The 14,642-nt window shown below is 43.1% G+C and overlaps 1 protein-coding gene across 1 annotated transcript in view; it reads right to left on the bottom strand.

Moving 5' to 3' along the window:
* Nucleotides 1-2,628: 2,628 nt before the first annotated feature.
* Nucleotides 2,629-14,642, bottom strand: part of LOC103367233 (ERC protein 2-like) — a 154,149-nt gene continuing 142,135 nt past the window's right edge. The window contains exon 18 of the mRNA XM_008295204.1: nt 2,629-3,274. The gene's annotated coding sequence lies outside the window, so the exon portion shown is untranslated. The remainder of the gene's footprint in view (nt 3,275-14,642) is intronic.

Here is a 14,642-nt window from a genome sequence, read left to right as displayed (position 1 = left end):
CTGGACTGTGACAATTCCTCAGCTCGAGTTATTCACACACGCAAATCAGAGTCATCCGCCTCGCAAAAAATAAAAAAATAAATAGAAAACGTAATCGGCTCCAGACAGCAGTACGCTCCCCTCCAAAAAGAAAAAAAAAAAAAAAAAACTTTCCGAGCGGACTATCTCCAAACAGTGCGGCTTGGCGAGCGCGCAGGGTGCCAGGGCAGGGGGGAGGAAAAGAGCGCAGCGTGTGAACAACAGCGGCTTTGCTGAGGCTCCGAGTACGTCGTCCTCCCACACCGTATGTGTGCGTCTGCCTGCGTCGAAGTGCAGAAAAAGTCTCCCTCCCTCTCTCTTTTTTTCTTTCCTCCTCTCTCTCTCTCTCTCTCTCTCTCTCACCTGCTCCAGTCGCCTCCTCTCTCAGTCTACCACACTGCAGCATGGATGCGCGGAGCAAAAAAAAAGAACCCCCACATTGCGCATGCGCTTCCCCCCTCAAATCCCTGCATTTTTTTCTTCTTCTTCTTCTTCCAGTCACAAACTTTCAACAAGCGAGGAATTTCAACGTAGGTAAAATTGTGAAGAAAGAAAGACAGAGAGAGAGAGAGAGAAAGAGAGAGAAGGGCGGAACAGGCTGTAACAAAACAAGCGTCTCTATTACCCAAAATAAACTTATAAAGCACCCGAGGCTATTACCCTATCCATACCAGAGCAGAGTTTTAAAAAAAAATTTTCACGGGCAGCAGATCGAGTTACCACTCAGAAGAATCGAGACAAGCAGGTCCATATCGTGGTGCTTATACAGGCTGCTCTCATCACCTGGAGGCTTGCGAAGCATTACGGTCATTACGGTAATTATTATTTTATGGCGCATTATCTCGAAAAAAATACATGCTGCAGGAATCTGTCGGCTTTACAGCTCGATATTTTTATCTTGTGTGTCAAAGTAGTGTCACAGTAGCTTTCCCAGTTTAGAGACACCGAAAGGCATTTCATCTAGATAATAAAATAAAAGAATATGAAATGAATTGGAGGCCACCTGATTATGTGGTTGCACACCATAATGAAGACTTGCTTCAGGTGAGGAGATGTTAATGCTGATCTTGTTGTCTTAATCAGCCCTTACAGGATTGTTACTTGTGACCCAGAATGGTTCATTTGGCTTCCGGCATGCACCACTTTCTGACTTTTATCAGCACTCTGACAAGTTCCAGGTGTGAGCTGGATTTTGCTTTTTCCAAAGCTGGATTTTAAAATTGTATCATTTCTATCACAATGCAGAATAAAACAAAAACAGAAAACCTCCATGTGTCCAATGGTGAGGAGAAATTGTTTTTTGCTGTAGTGAAGCCAGAAAAAGGTGTCAGCTTTTTGTGGTGCATAAGACTGAAGCTCCTCGTGTGTGTGCGAATACCTGTGGCGGAATTTAGTGCGAAGCGCCTGCAAAAAAACACGAGGAGTTCTGTTCCCAGCTAATGTTACCCATGGTGGATGCTGAAGAGGCTGTGACTGTGTCAAAGAACACTTAAAACATGCTCAGCCACATTTCTGACCCCCACCAGCACCAGCACCACCACCATGCCTCGCTACTTCCCTCTCTCCTCCATCACCCCCCACCCCACCCCACGTTCCCCTAGGAAAGAAAACTGGGCAACATCTGGCTGAGTTTATGAGAGAGAGAGAGAGAGAGAGAGAGAGAGAATTGGTAGACCATGAAAACTGGGGGAAGAATTCTTTCTTGGGCAGTGCAAGAGTCTATTGTTGTAGTTGCCATTAGCGGCGGTGAAACTTTAATCTTGTGAAAATACTCGTTCTCGCGCTCACATTTACCAATAACACCGCCGATGTCGGTGTTGGCGTTGCTCTGATAAAGCACATGTTGCGGTTCTTGTGAAAACAACTTTTATTCAAACAACAGAAACAAGCTGACCACTGCAAAACACCGTGGAACAAGTCAAGGGTGAATACTGTTACCCTCAAACTTTCACAGTCATCACAACCAACAGAGCAGCACAAAACCACACACACACACACACACACACGCACACGCATATTGTACAAAAAAACTGTACATATTAGGTAACGGCCAGATGGAAACACTGTTATACTGTTGAGTTAAATCACAACAATACTGTGCATAACCGTCACCTAAGGTCAACCCTCCAGTACAGTGAAAAAAAAAAAGTAACGACACAGTGCTTTAAAATGCAAGTCACTTCATTATAGTCAGATTAGCCACTCAGATCAATCAGATCAATAAATAGACAACGAAATAACACATCACTCATCGGCATAGTAAGTCACACAGCTGTTATAATTTCAAAAAAAAAAAAGAGTGGCACTCAAATTGTTTCAGCTGTAGAAAATCAAACAGAACATGATATTGGTTCATTAAACAAACCCACGGCAGGCTAAAAGCACACGAGGAGAAATGTATAAACAGACAGTAAGCTGGCTCATTTGAGGTCAGCTGTGCTTCCTTCCCTCTTAATTAAGGTCCTGATTTTTTGAGACGGTAGAAGCTGATCCTTAATCTGTACGTGAGGCATCCTCAAGCTCAACTTTGCCTTTTTTCTTTTTTTTTTTCTTTTTTCGAGCTGATCTCTCTGCAGGAAATGGGAGATAGACAAATGTGTAACTAGGGGCGGTTTACTGGGGAGTCTAAGATCGGGAATGATTCATTTGCTGTCCCATTTCGGTAGTCTCCTTTGGCACGGTACATTGAAAAGGTTTCTGTGGATTGCGGATTTTGAGGTCCATGTTGTCGTATTTACAAAAGTCTGATATTTAGCTGCAGAAGTAAGCACATTCATGCCATCATAAACCAGTCTAGGCTTGGCATGGGTTTACAGCTAGTTCCACTGGCTCAGCTTCGCCACGCTTGTAGCTGATTGTAGTGTAGTGGCTGTTGGTTGATGTGAAGCCAGGACTCTGTAGCACCATGGTACTGTAAAATAAATCCAGTTTCCGGTGTATTCAACAGTTAGGGAAATGAAGGCAGTGGACAGTACCTTAAACTGTATGCTAACGGTCGACGTCCTGTGGGACACTCTCCCACAGTGGGCCCAGGTCCTCAGTGGGTCACTGTATTTGTCAGTGATGCTGACATTCACTGGTAAGATGGAGAGTTTCTGACCATCTGATCGCTGACCTCAGTACGTTGAAATGATGGGTACTGGAACGTTTCTGTATATCTGCTTGGTGGTCATGATTGTGGGTACATATGGGCCGCTGAATCTCTATTCTTGTAGTTGAAGCTGTTCAACCTCATGGCATCTGGTTCCACAAGCAGCTGTGGGGAAAAAAAAGCATTGAGAAAAAGAGACAGTCAATCACAAAGATTAAAAACCAAATGCTAAAATCTACACACCACACAGGAGTATGAAGGTGCGTCATCAAGCTAAAGATGTTGTTTTTCATTTCCTTGGTCCTCCCCCAAAAAAATGCTGCATCATAGAATAACATTACTAAGTATTTGGACAAATATAACTTAGACACTCAGGTCCTGTGTAGACATTTTGTTTTTCCTTTGCGTTAGCTTGATCATTTTCTTCCTGAAACTGTCTGGCGAGTCTCCAGAGCTCCTTAAGAATTCTCTAAATGCAGCTGGCAGCAGCCCAAACATCAAGTGCTCATTAATAAAACGGGGGAAAAAAAAGTATTGGAATGTGTCTGTTATTCAGGCTTCTCAGCAGTCAGCAACAACTCACTTCTTTCCTGAGGGCTGTGAAACAATGATGTATGTCTAGTTCGCTGGGGGCGCCTCATTGGCTGAGCAAACAGGCCCCAAAATAACTACCAATCACCGAAGACGTTATCATCAGTCACTCGGAGAGGGCATGGTGGAAGAACTTTAAGACAAACTTTGTATGTTGGGCACCACAGATATGCACAAGTTGAGGAACATGTTGAGATTCTACTTGTGGAAAGACCCAAAAACTCTTGAGTGCAAGGGAATGACTGGTATTTAATTGTGGCATCTTAAGTTAGAGTGTGTTGTGTATAAATAAAAGAGGAATGTGAAATTGTAAGGAATGTGTTCAGATTTGCAGTGCAGTTCACACTCTTCCTGCCCCACTGTGATTGGGGAAAGAAGGACCATCAATTACATCCAGAAGTAAATAAACAGGCATAGTAATTAAAGTGCCATCATTTGTTATGCAACACAGAGCATGTATGTCTGTGTACATGCATCGCATTTAAGTGTGACCCACATGTACACGCTTTGTGTGTGTGTGAATTTGTGTATGTGCGTTGGACGCCATTCTCGGGTTTCTCCGCTGGTGACTGCACTTAAATTAATGATTTGGGGGCCCAAGAATCAACAAATATGGCCCCCGGCAGACCATAATGGAGAGCACGACCTGCCTGTGGATGTGTTTGAAGAGTGCTCCTCTTTCTTCTCTGTCAGCACCTCACTACCTCCACACAACAGACACATTCATTACCCAAACTCACATGTGACGTCTGTGTTCAGGTTGGTAATGAGGAAGTGTGTCGGTAATGAGGAAATGTGCGTCTATGTGGTCGTGAATGTGCGTACGCTTATCGACCGCTGATTATTTTATGTCAGCATGTTGTGTTGGAGTGTTACAATCTGATAAATTTTATGTTCCTGCTGCATTTGTGGTCATGGCGATGCCTGCTTTCAAAACATGTGACAAAGCAATGCATATTTCATTAGCCAGGAAAAAACAGAAGCACAGACTGGATGAGCTCAGATGGGTCTGACAGGGTGCTTGAAGCTTTTACAGCCCAAAGGTCAATGTCCGCAATTTTCTGCACCATCGGATGCTAAAGGCAGCAAAAAAGAAAAACCTACACAAAGAAAATATTCAATTTCGCTGTATTATTTCAAACAACTGAAATCAAACCAGCTGTTCTGTCTGTCTGTGTCCAGACAATTCCATTACATGATTAGTTCCAGTGGACGTTTGCCAGTGTTTGAATGATATTTCAGATAAGGAACCTGCAGATAATTTCTTTTGGCAGCAATGCACCAAAGAGGACATCTGCCACAAAACGGGGAACACACATGCACGGAGGAGGAAGTGTGATGAGCAACACTCTGACTGGATCCGAGTGTGGGAATGTGATAAATAGCACTGTAACATCCACACCCTGACCTGGATCTTCACAGAACAGCTACTGATAAAACTAAAATGCTAACACTTGACACACACTCCAATAGATCAGATGGATCCCTTCCATTATCACATTGAGCCACTTCACATGAAGTGAGTTTACTGAGAGGGAAAGAAAATCCTAACTGCAAACGTGGTTTTCCTGCATGCTTTTAAATGGCAAAATATTGTTTCCCTTTCTGCCTCTAACTCCAATCAACCATTCCTATCTTCTACTCCCCATGTAACCCTCATCCTCCTCCCTACTCCTCCACTCTCAGCGTGCTTGATGATGGGATCAGACGCAGTTAACACTTTCTCATATTAATAACAGTTGAGCCTGTGCCTGAAGAAAAAAATATCAACATTTGCAAATGCCCTCTGCAGCCCCTGTTTTAATTAAGGCTTCATTTGGTGACCAGTGTTTGGCCCATGTATACTGAACACAACATCCCTCGCCAAAGCCCAGGTGAGTGGATAGGAAGTATAATAAGGTGCCTATTTTGTTTGGTTTCTCACAGAATCTTCTGGTCTGTCCCGTGGATTGGATGTCAAATCTGAAAGTTTGGATGCGAGTGGCCAAAACCCTTCTTGTCTTTAAGTGCTACTCATATAAACTGCCTGTTCAATTGATCTTTGAAGAGTTTGGGGACCACCAATGTTAGAGTGCTGCTCTTTCAGTTGGAATTAGCCTGTGGTTGGGGTTCTTTCACTCCAGCAGAAAAAAGAGAAACACACCAAATTCAATTACCAGTACAAAGATTCAGCCCCCACTCCGTAACTCACTCTAACAAGAGCAGAGATGTAAAATAAGTCATTTGGAGGTATGAAGAGGCAGATACTGGGGTTGAACTACAGGTGAAGAGTGACAACTTTCCGCCTCAATTTTTATCCATGTTTTGTTTTACTGAGATATTTTATGAATGCAGACCTAGTATACGACCACAAACCATATCAAGTTTCAGAGAGGATGGTCTATTTAACCTCAGAAAAGAAGGTCAAAAGAGAAGCAGTTTCTCCAAAACGCCTTGCAAGTGAATACGACTGCACACAAGTCGCTGCTTTAATCTTGTGTTTGATTTGTTGAATGGAAAGCCTTTAAATCACGGTGACTCAACATGCTCAATGACGGTATTAAAAAAAAATCCTCGTGCAGTCTCTCCGTTGCACAATTGCAAGGAAGCGATTAAGGCAAAACAATACAGCCAACGTAAAAAACTGGTCATGTTCCAAATCATTGATCTTAAGTCGCACAATCCAGCGAACCAAAAGAGGAGAAAAAAAAAAAAAGAATCCAGGGCTGCGTGCACATGCCCATTCCATCATTATGAAAACATAGCTTTTTGAAACCCTTAAGAAATATGGTCTATATCAAGCTGTCCCAGGACAAGAGCGAATATCTCCTCTGCAACAATTGCTTCAAGAGCTCACTCCTTCTTCCCTCAAATTCTCCTTCTCCCCCCCACCACCACTCCACCCTCTTTCTTTCTTTTCTCTGCCTGACTTTTACAACTTCCTCCTGGTTGGGACTGCAGCTCTAACCCAAACAAAACTCCATTTTTTAGTTATTGGCCCTCATGGCATGTAATGGAGAATCAAGCTAATTATCCCTACAGCTGTTTTCACTTGCTTTTTATGTAAGCAATACCTGGCTGATCCAGAGAGCAACAGTGAGGCCCTTCTTAGCGCTCCAGGCCTCCAGGCCGGCTGGAATTAGAGAGCAAAATGCCAGGTTTTCCTCCTCCCCCCCACCCCCCAAATCTGCCTGTGTGTACCCCTGAACCCATCTCCCAGCACACAACCCAAGCTAACTCAGCTCGACACAACCCCCCCCCCCATTCCCATCACACAACCAAAGCGTCCACTCTCTAATACACGTCACCCCGCCTCCCACCTTTGATATTTAACAAAGCAGCTCTTCAACAGCTAAGATGGATCTGTATGACAAGCGTTCATTTTCTTCCTGATGGTTTCTGGCAATTAATGAAGGAGGTGAGCTTGGGTGTGGCTCGGCTTAAATTGGAACCATCTCCTGCTGTCATAGGACTAAGAGAAGACAGAATAAGTACAACCAAAAAAAAGAAGAGGGAGGGAAAGAAAGACAGAGAGGTAAAGGCAAGAGAGCGGGAGAGAGAGAGGGGTAAAGAGTGAAAGAAAACAATCCCTCACCGGCTAATTACATAATTTCCTTCATCTGAGCAAACACATGCTAGGTGAAAGCAAGTGTGAGCAAGCCTCACAGATGCCAGGCCAAGGGGTGCTGAGAAGACCTACTAACACAGTCTACGACTGCTCTCTAGCAACAGAAAGTCTGCGTCAAAAAGGCACCGAGCCAGATCTTAGAAGCAACATCGTCTGCGCAGTTTGTAGTTTTTGTGGGAGTCATATCCAAAACCTTAGTGTGGATCCTCCCTTCCCGAGCAAACTCAGGGTAAAGTGTCTCAGTGCAGATAAACAATTGCTGGTGTACTGTTTCCTTCATAACAGTCCATTCCTCACTGCAGCCAGAAATCTGTTCAGTGCAAACACCACTAGGTGGAGTTGACTGTTGTTGAAAAAAATATATCTCATGTATCAAACTCATTAAACTCCCATGGAGAGGCAGCATGCATCTGTAAGTGAGTCAGACACTGTGTATGCTTCACATATGCTGTTTCGGAGCTTTCCCCTTGTTCAAACACTGCTTCATTGGCGTGCATCGACTCCTTGCGCCTCCTCAAATTGACATCTGGTTTGAAATGAACAGACACGGAGAGGGGGGGAGAAAAAAAAAGAAGGAGACACTAGTAGCAATTTTAAAACTTCTATTATTTCAGCCAAATTATAGTAAAACCTCTGCCAGCTACAGAAAGTAAAAGAGCAATCCCGCTCTCTCCAACGTTCTCCCTCTCCCTGTCTTTCTCTTTTTTTTTTGTCTCTAATCCGGTGAGGAATGATGGAGGGCTCTCTGTGTGAGTGGTGGTGAGTTCCCCGAGTCCAGCCAAGGTGTGCCAATGTACAAATGATACGGGTGGAATCTGCAGTACCTATTCCTAATGTGGAGGCTGTTTAGACATATTTTTTGCACGAGCAGCACCTCCGCACGCACAAGTATGTCGGTACGCTTGCATGAAAAGCAAGTACGTGAGCATGAATGTTGGAATTTGCACAATACAAAGGCAAAAAAACATCAGAGGAGAAAAAGTGTTATTGGTGGGACATGTTGAAATATTCATTAATCACTTAAAAGCCTCAAGGCAAAGAAGAAACTATGTTCATAAAAGTACATAATGTTCATGCAGGTCCAAAATACAGGTTTGTGCAACAACAGTAAAAAGTGCATGGAATTCTGTCTTTCAGCTCCCATCCTTTTGATCTGTCTCTCTTTGCACTCAGAATTTCCTTTCCAGCTAATCTCACTCTTAGTCCTTCAAGCTTTTTCTGTCTTAAGGTTCATCCTTTTTCCCTCTCTTTGACTCTGAGCAGTGTAAGTGTCAGTGTTTATGTTATTGAGATAAATATAGAGAGCTTTACTGTCGGCTCGCTGCATGTGTGTCAAAGTCTGTGTATACAACCCACGGCAGTACCTGTTTTTCATAGTGCGAATAGCGCGGAAACCCAGGTGAGCTTGTGTCCCATAACAGCACCTTGACCTGCGGCTTAACCTCGATATGGAGCGGCGGCGGTCCATCAGAACCGAGGCCTGAGAGACCTGCATCTTGAAAGCAGCGCAGGCCCAGCCGGGGCAGGGGAGACGAGTGAAACCTGAGCCCACATTAAAGCATCACCATCAGGTAGGAGATCAGGGGAGGCCTTCATGCTCTCAGTGTTTGCAGGAGTCTGGGCCTCTGAAGCCCTATCTCACCTCCATCTGGAAAGAGAATCTGAGGGTAGTGTGATGGTCCGATAAGGGGCCATGCCGACTGACACGGTAACAGCCTCTCACCCCCATTTGCAAAAAAAAATAAAAAACACCAAGTGGATGCAAGTCTAGTTGTGGTGCAGTCTCATGTGGGCACATATCATGGGAGGGAGGGTGGGGGTCCTGGAATGAGGAGGGTTGTAGGTGCATGGTGGCAGCCGATCTGCTATTAATCCGCTGCCGTGAAACTCATGCACAGGTGCTACGTTTACAGAAATGTGTAGTGAAACGTGCATTGCCTTCCTCTTGTGCTCTCTTCTGCTCTTTTTGAGTTAAAAACACACACACACAGAAATATGGGAAAAAGACATGTCTGACATGATGTCATAATTATTATTTGTGTTTTATAAGGGAGGAAAGTTTCCATGCAGGAGATACAGAGTGGGTTGGTGTCAGGACCTTTTTCCTGAAAGATGGAAAGACGGAAAAGAACAGAGTCAGACAACTGGTGAAAGCCCTGTTCTGCACAAACAGCAACGTTGGAGAAACATGTTTTAATTCACTTCTTCAATCTTTCTTTCTTCCTCTTCTTCTTATTTGTGGTTGTCAGTGGGCACGTCAAAAAAAAAAAAAATACTGCTGTGCTCATTCAAGCAGTCACTCTGTTGTTTTCTAGGGTGTTGTTAATGCTCCACCCTCCTCTTGATGGCTTCTCAAGATGACATCAACTCCACTGACCCATCAGTTTTCACTCCTGACCCAACTAGTTGCTTCCTCTCTTTAACTGCCCACAGACTCACTGTTTCTCCATCTGTTCTTTATTGCCCATAGTTCAGTTCAGTTCAGTTTCCTCTCTTAACCCTTCTATCATACCAGATAGGAGACACAGAATCTGTTCTGTGTTTCCATAAACGGACTCTAGTTTGATAGAATACATAAGATAAAAACAACACTTTTTTTTTTTTTATAAATTCCTGCCTGACTGGGATAACATTCATAAGTTTAAAAAAAAGGCTGATTACTGAGCTTCATCTAGGACATATCAAGAGATTTTTGAACATGCGCCTAAAAAAGTACACAGAAGTGTACAGTTTGTGTTAGTGTAATAGTGTGCGAGCTATAAATGGGCAAAGAGACAATAGCAACGAGGTTTTGGATATAAAATGGTTTGGTTTGGTCTCGTTTGGTCATCTCAGATCTATTTAGGATCACTCAAACCAGTTAAGCAAATAAATGTGATCCCTAAGATCTAAATCTTCTCTCAAGGAATAACAGGCGTACCTTTAGGTGTGTATTGGTGCGTGTATCTGCACCTGAATGTGGATCTGCATGTGTGTGTATGTGTGTGCGTGGATAAATATTTGGCTATGTGTTTGCATGTTGAAGTTGTGTCAGCAAAATGTGATAATAAGGTCTATTCAGAAGGAACGGATTTGAGGTGGACAAGGTCAGACAGAGATTTACACAGAAACCTACCATTTTATGATTGGTCATCAAACTTTAGAGCACACGTCCATCCAATGTTAACAACATTTTTGCACACCGTCAACATCTAGTTTAACCGTCTCTATTGAACATAACGAACAGGTTTGAGACAGAGTGACAAAGCTGACGTCAAGTGGAGCGAGTGCCTTTCTGCTAGCACAGCTGCACTCCGGCGCTTAATGCTAGGTAAGTCCGGTCTCAGGAAGAACCAATCATGCTGTTGGCTGAGTCTGTTTGGTGCTCCTGGGGTCAGGATAGCCTCAGGACATGAGACATATATGATATACGCAGGGGATAAAGAGGAAGGCTTTCACAATGCCTGGTGGTCTGCTAGCGATCTCTACCTCAGTGTGACCTCTGTGTCAGAGTTAGAGAGCAAAAGGGTGAAGGGATGTGTAGAAAAGACTTTAATGGGTATCTAAAGGGGAAAAAAAGGTAATTCTAAGCATTGCTCCTCTCACTGGTGGTAGGTAGCATGTGTAGAAATGTATATTCAATAAAAAAATACATATACAGAGATCAAAAACACAGAGCAATCTTGGTTGAAATTAATGTTAGCTCAAGTGGAAAGGGACATTTTTGTGGGTCTATGTGCAGCAGTGGCATCAAGCTACGAGGTCCCACTGCCAGCATGCACGATATAGGACACTGAGAGGATTGAAAAGGACAAGATAAAATGTTTTAATGGGGATAACCCAATTTTGCAACCTCAAGGTGAAGAGATAGTCTGTGTGGTGGAGAGGTGACATCATCAGACATCGAGAGGAATGTCTTGAAATAGACCATACAGGCACCTGACAGGAGAAAGAGGCCAGAAACAGGCACATTAAGGTGATAAACAGTTAAGCTTTCTGAGCCAGTTATGATTCCTGAGATTTCTCTGAACTATAAAATGCCTCTGGTGCACTGTAAAAAAACCCCTAAACATGTAAATTTTTCACTCTGACAAAAACCACAGATACTACTTGTGCACTCACGTTGAACCTTTAACAACCTTTTGGAGCACTCTGTACGACAATGTGGAAAGCCCAGCCAGTGGAACTTAAAGGGAGATAGCGCATATCATAAATAAGCATCGTAGAAAGTGACAGGTTTAGCTCGGTCTGCAGATAGAGAGTAAATAATCCTCATTAGTTCTGACAAAGTGACTCATAGTTCTGTGATATTTACGGCCGAAAACACCCTGCACCCATTAAATAAGCGCTGATAGAGACGTCCACACTGACAGCGCTCGGGCTTGCACTTAACATTTCGTCCTGCTATGGGATTAATGCAACAGGTTATGATGCACTGGCTAAGCAAATAGTTTTTGTTATGATAGCAAGAATGATATAGAGCGGAGCTGGGACTGTAATGTATGTAAACCTGTCCTCACTCTGTTTATGAAAGTCTGTGATGTGGAAATATTGATGTGCTGGCAAAGTTAGAGATCACTTTTCAGCTCTGGCTCCTTTGACTCAGATAACTAAAACTCATGCTGTTCCAATCATCTTATTGATATCGGGACCAAAAAGGATGCTGATAGTTCACACTAAATGACCCGTGAAACAGTGATTTAGTGAGGTGTGCAGACTTCCAGTAACTCATAAAATTTGCAGCATGTTGCCGTGCGTGTTTTTGTGTCAAGCTTGTGTGTGAACTTGCTCCATTTTGTCTGGGGTGGTGCTGGGAATAGTATCAGCTTAAGGCTGAAAGAATTCAGGCCTCCCAAGCAAGGTCATGTGCTGATGTTTAGTAGGAGCTTTCTCAGGTCACAGAGTGTGACTTTCAACTATCACTCACTTTACCCCACATCTTTGAGTAGTTCTGTGTAACTGGCATACCTGACATCTCTCCTCCAGTTTGCAGTAATGACAGATGACAGCTGTCTCACTCCACTTATCCAGTTAAGGGAAAAGAACAACACAATTTTTTGCTGAACAAGAAATGAACATTGCAGATTTGGTGTTGTGTGATATCTTAAGGTGAGGCAACATTTTTGTAGTAGGGGAGTTTGATAGCAGGAAATTTTAATTTCTGTAAAGTGTGTCTACAGAAAAAGTGTTTTAAAAAAGGTAGAAAAAAACCTCCAAAAAACTGCAAAAAAGTTGCTGGATTTGGACTGATTCTTGCTTTTTTTTAAAAAAAAATTTCTATTAGCCTCTATTCGCCTTCTATTATTACTAATTCTTATATATATATATAACTATTGTAGTTGATATTAAAGCAGTTAGACACACAAACCTTGAAGGATAGGTTTACATTTTTTCCAAGTCTGTCTTAAAACAATTCTCACATTGAACAATGAAACTAGATTTGCTCACTGTAGTCATTGCTCCTGTTTATGCTGGCTGACAAAAGACATTTTCTCCTACAAATGATTCCAGCGGACCTAGCTTTGTGCTGTAGTGTATTCAAATCTTTTGCTGAAGATAATATGAGGCTCCGATAGCCCGAGTTACAAGAATCAAGCGGGTACATTCCAAGTATGTTAAGTGCAGAATTCACTCTTTCTGTTTTCCCAGACAGTTTTTCCTTCTGAGCTACAGTGAAGGGATTGTAACAAGAAGAGAGAAGTTTGTATTCTGTGCTATGATAACTACTTTCTTTTTGTATGCTGAGGCCTCATATTAGTCTTAACTGAACTTTCAGATGCGCCGAAAAGTGTCTGAGGATTTTGTGCACCATCCAGGTGATGGAAGTCCATTTGGATGGCAGGAGTAATTACAATAAGCAAAACCTGTTTCATTGTTTATATGGACATTTGACTCATGTTTGGGACAGACGACAAAGGTGTGAACTTATGCTTCAAGAATGTGCTTTTTAAGTAAGATGCAATAGCGAAGCAGGATGACGTTTTTATCGTTACAGAAGCCAGATGAGTGGTAAATGTGCCCAGCGGTGGTTAAGTAAACAGGGATTGCTCCCTGAGGTGCCCTGGCCTTGCTGTATATGCTGTTTGTCTTGGCATCATCCCTGCTACTCACTGTACAGTAAAGGTCCACGCTGATTTCTACTCTTTTGGTCGAAGACTATTTCTGCAATACAAAAAAAAAAGGGGAACTATCTCTTTTCCCGGTCCACTCCACTTCTCTCCCTCAGTTGTCCTTCTAGGTCTGCAGTAAATTAACATTAGCTCCTGTAACTGCCAGTACACATGTGTGTGTTGTTTGCGTTACACGGATAGTGTTTCACAAGGATAATTACATTGTGTCTCTCCCCACCTGGGCTCTGACACATGTTCAACAGCTCAGACAAACACGCCCAACCACCTGTAAGAAATAACACACCAAAGGCAGACGGTCAGAGTCACCGGGAGAAAAAGGGAGAGGGTGTGAGACGCTTAGTGTTTCCCTTGCATCTCCTGTTAGTTACAAAGAGACAGTCTGAAGTGCTGTGTGTCATCGCACACATCCATTAATACGCTCATGTCCGTACAAATTCCTGAAAGGACACAAACATGCAACAACAGTAATTTTATGTGCATCAGTGTATTGACTCCTTTGTCCTTTCAATAAGCTGCAATTATGTCTCGTATAATTCCACATCTGCCTCGACACAGCTTTTCTGCAGCAACAGCGTAAGCAACCTTGGCTTTGACTGGAGAACTCTGGCATTTTGACTGCAGCTACGACAGAATGCTACTGTAATGTTTCACGAAAACCACTTAAAGATACACTCGAAAGCGCATTCGCAGCACACACCACCAAGCAGCAAATAACAAAGACAGGGAGAATAAGAGAGAGAGAACAAGAGACAGAAACAAGGAGTGATGTTTAAAAAAAAAAAAAAAAGAAGAAGAAGAAGGGTGTAATAACAGTGGTTAGGGCCTGCTCTTTCATTGAGTAAATCTGGCTGGGGCTATTTCACACTGTAGGAATCTCCTGTCGACTAGATCAAAGGCTCGCCCAGAGACGGGGGGCTTGTAGAGAGCGCAGGGAACAGGTGACAGCTCCGACACGCATAGAGGCATTTACACATGCATACACACACACACACCGTCTACCGCCGACACCACACACGCACAAATTTGAATGAACACACAGTAAGATCAGAAAAGCAGAGAATGACAGCTCCTTTTGTGTCTAGATGAGCCTGGGGGAAGTCTATTTGAAGAACCAGAAGAAAACCATACATCTATCATCTGAGCTTCGAAAACCACTTAAAGAGAGTCAGCGCAGGCAACACACACACACACACACAAACACACACTAAGTATGCAACGGGTATGA

This window comes from Stegastes partitus, unplaced genomic scaffold (assembly GCF_000690725.1).
Source record: "Stegastes partitus isolate 25-593 unplaced genomic scaffold, Stegastes_partitus-1.0.2 Scaffold1030, whole genome shotgun sequence".
Classification (NCBI taxonomy): Eukaryota; Metazoa; Chordata; class Actinopteri; family Pomacentridae; genus Stegastes; species Stegastes partitus.
This window is presented reverse-complemented; position numbering and strand designations above follow the sequence as displayed.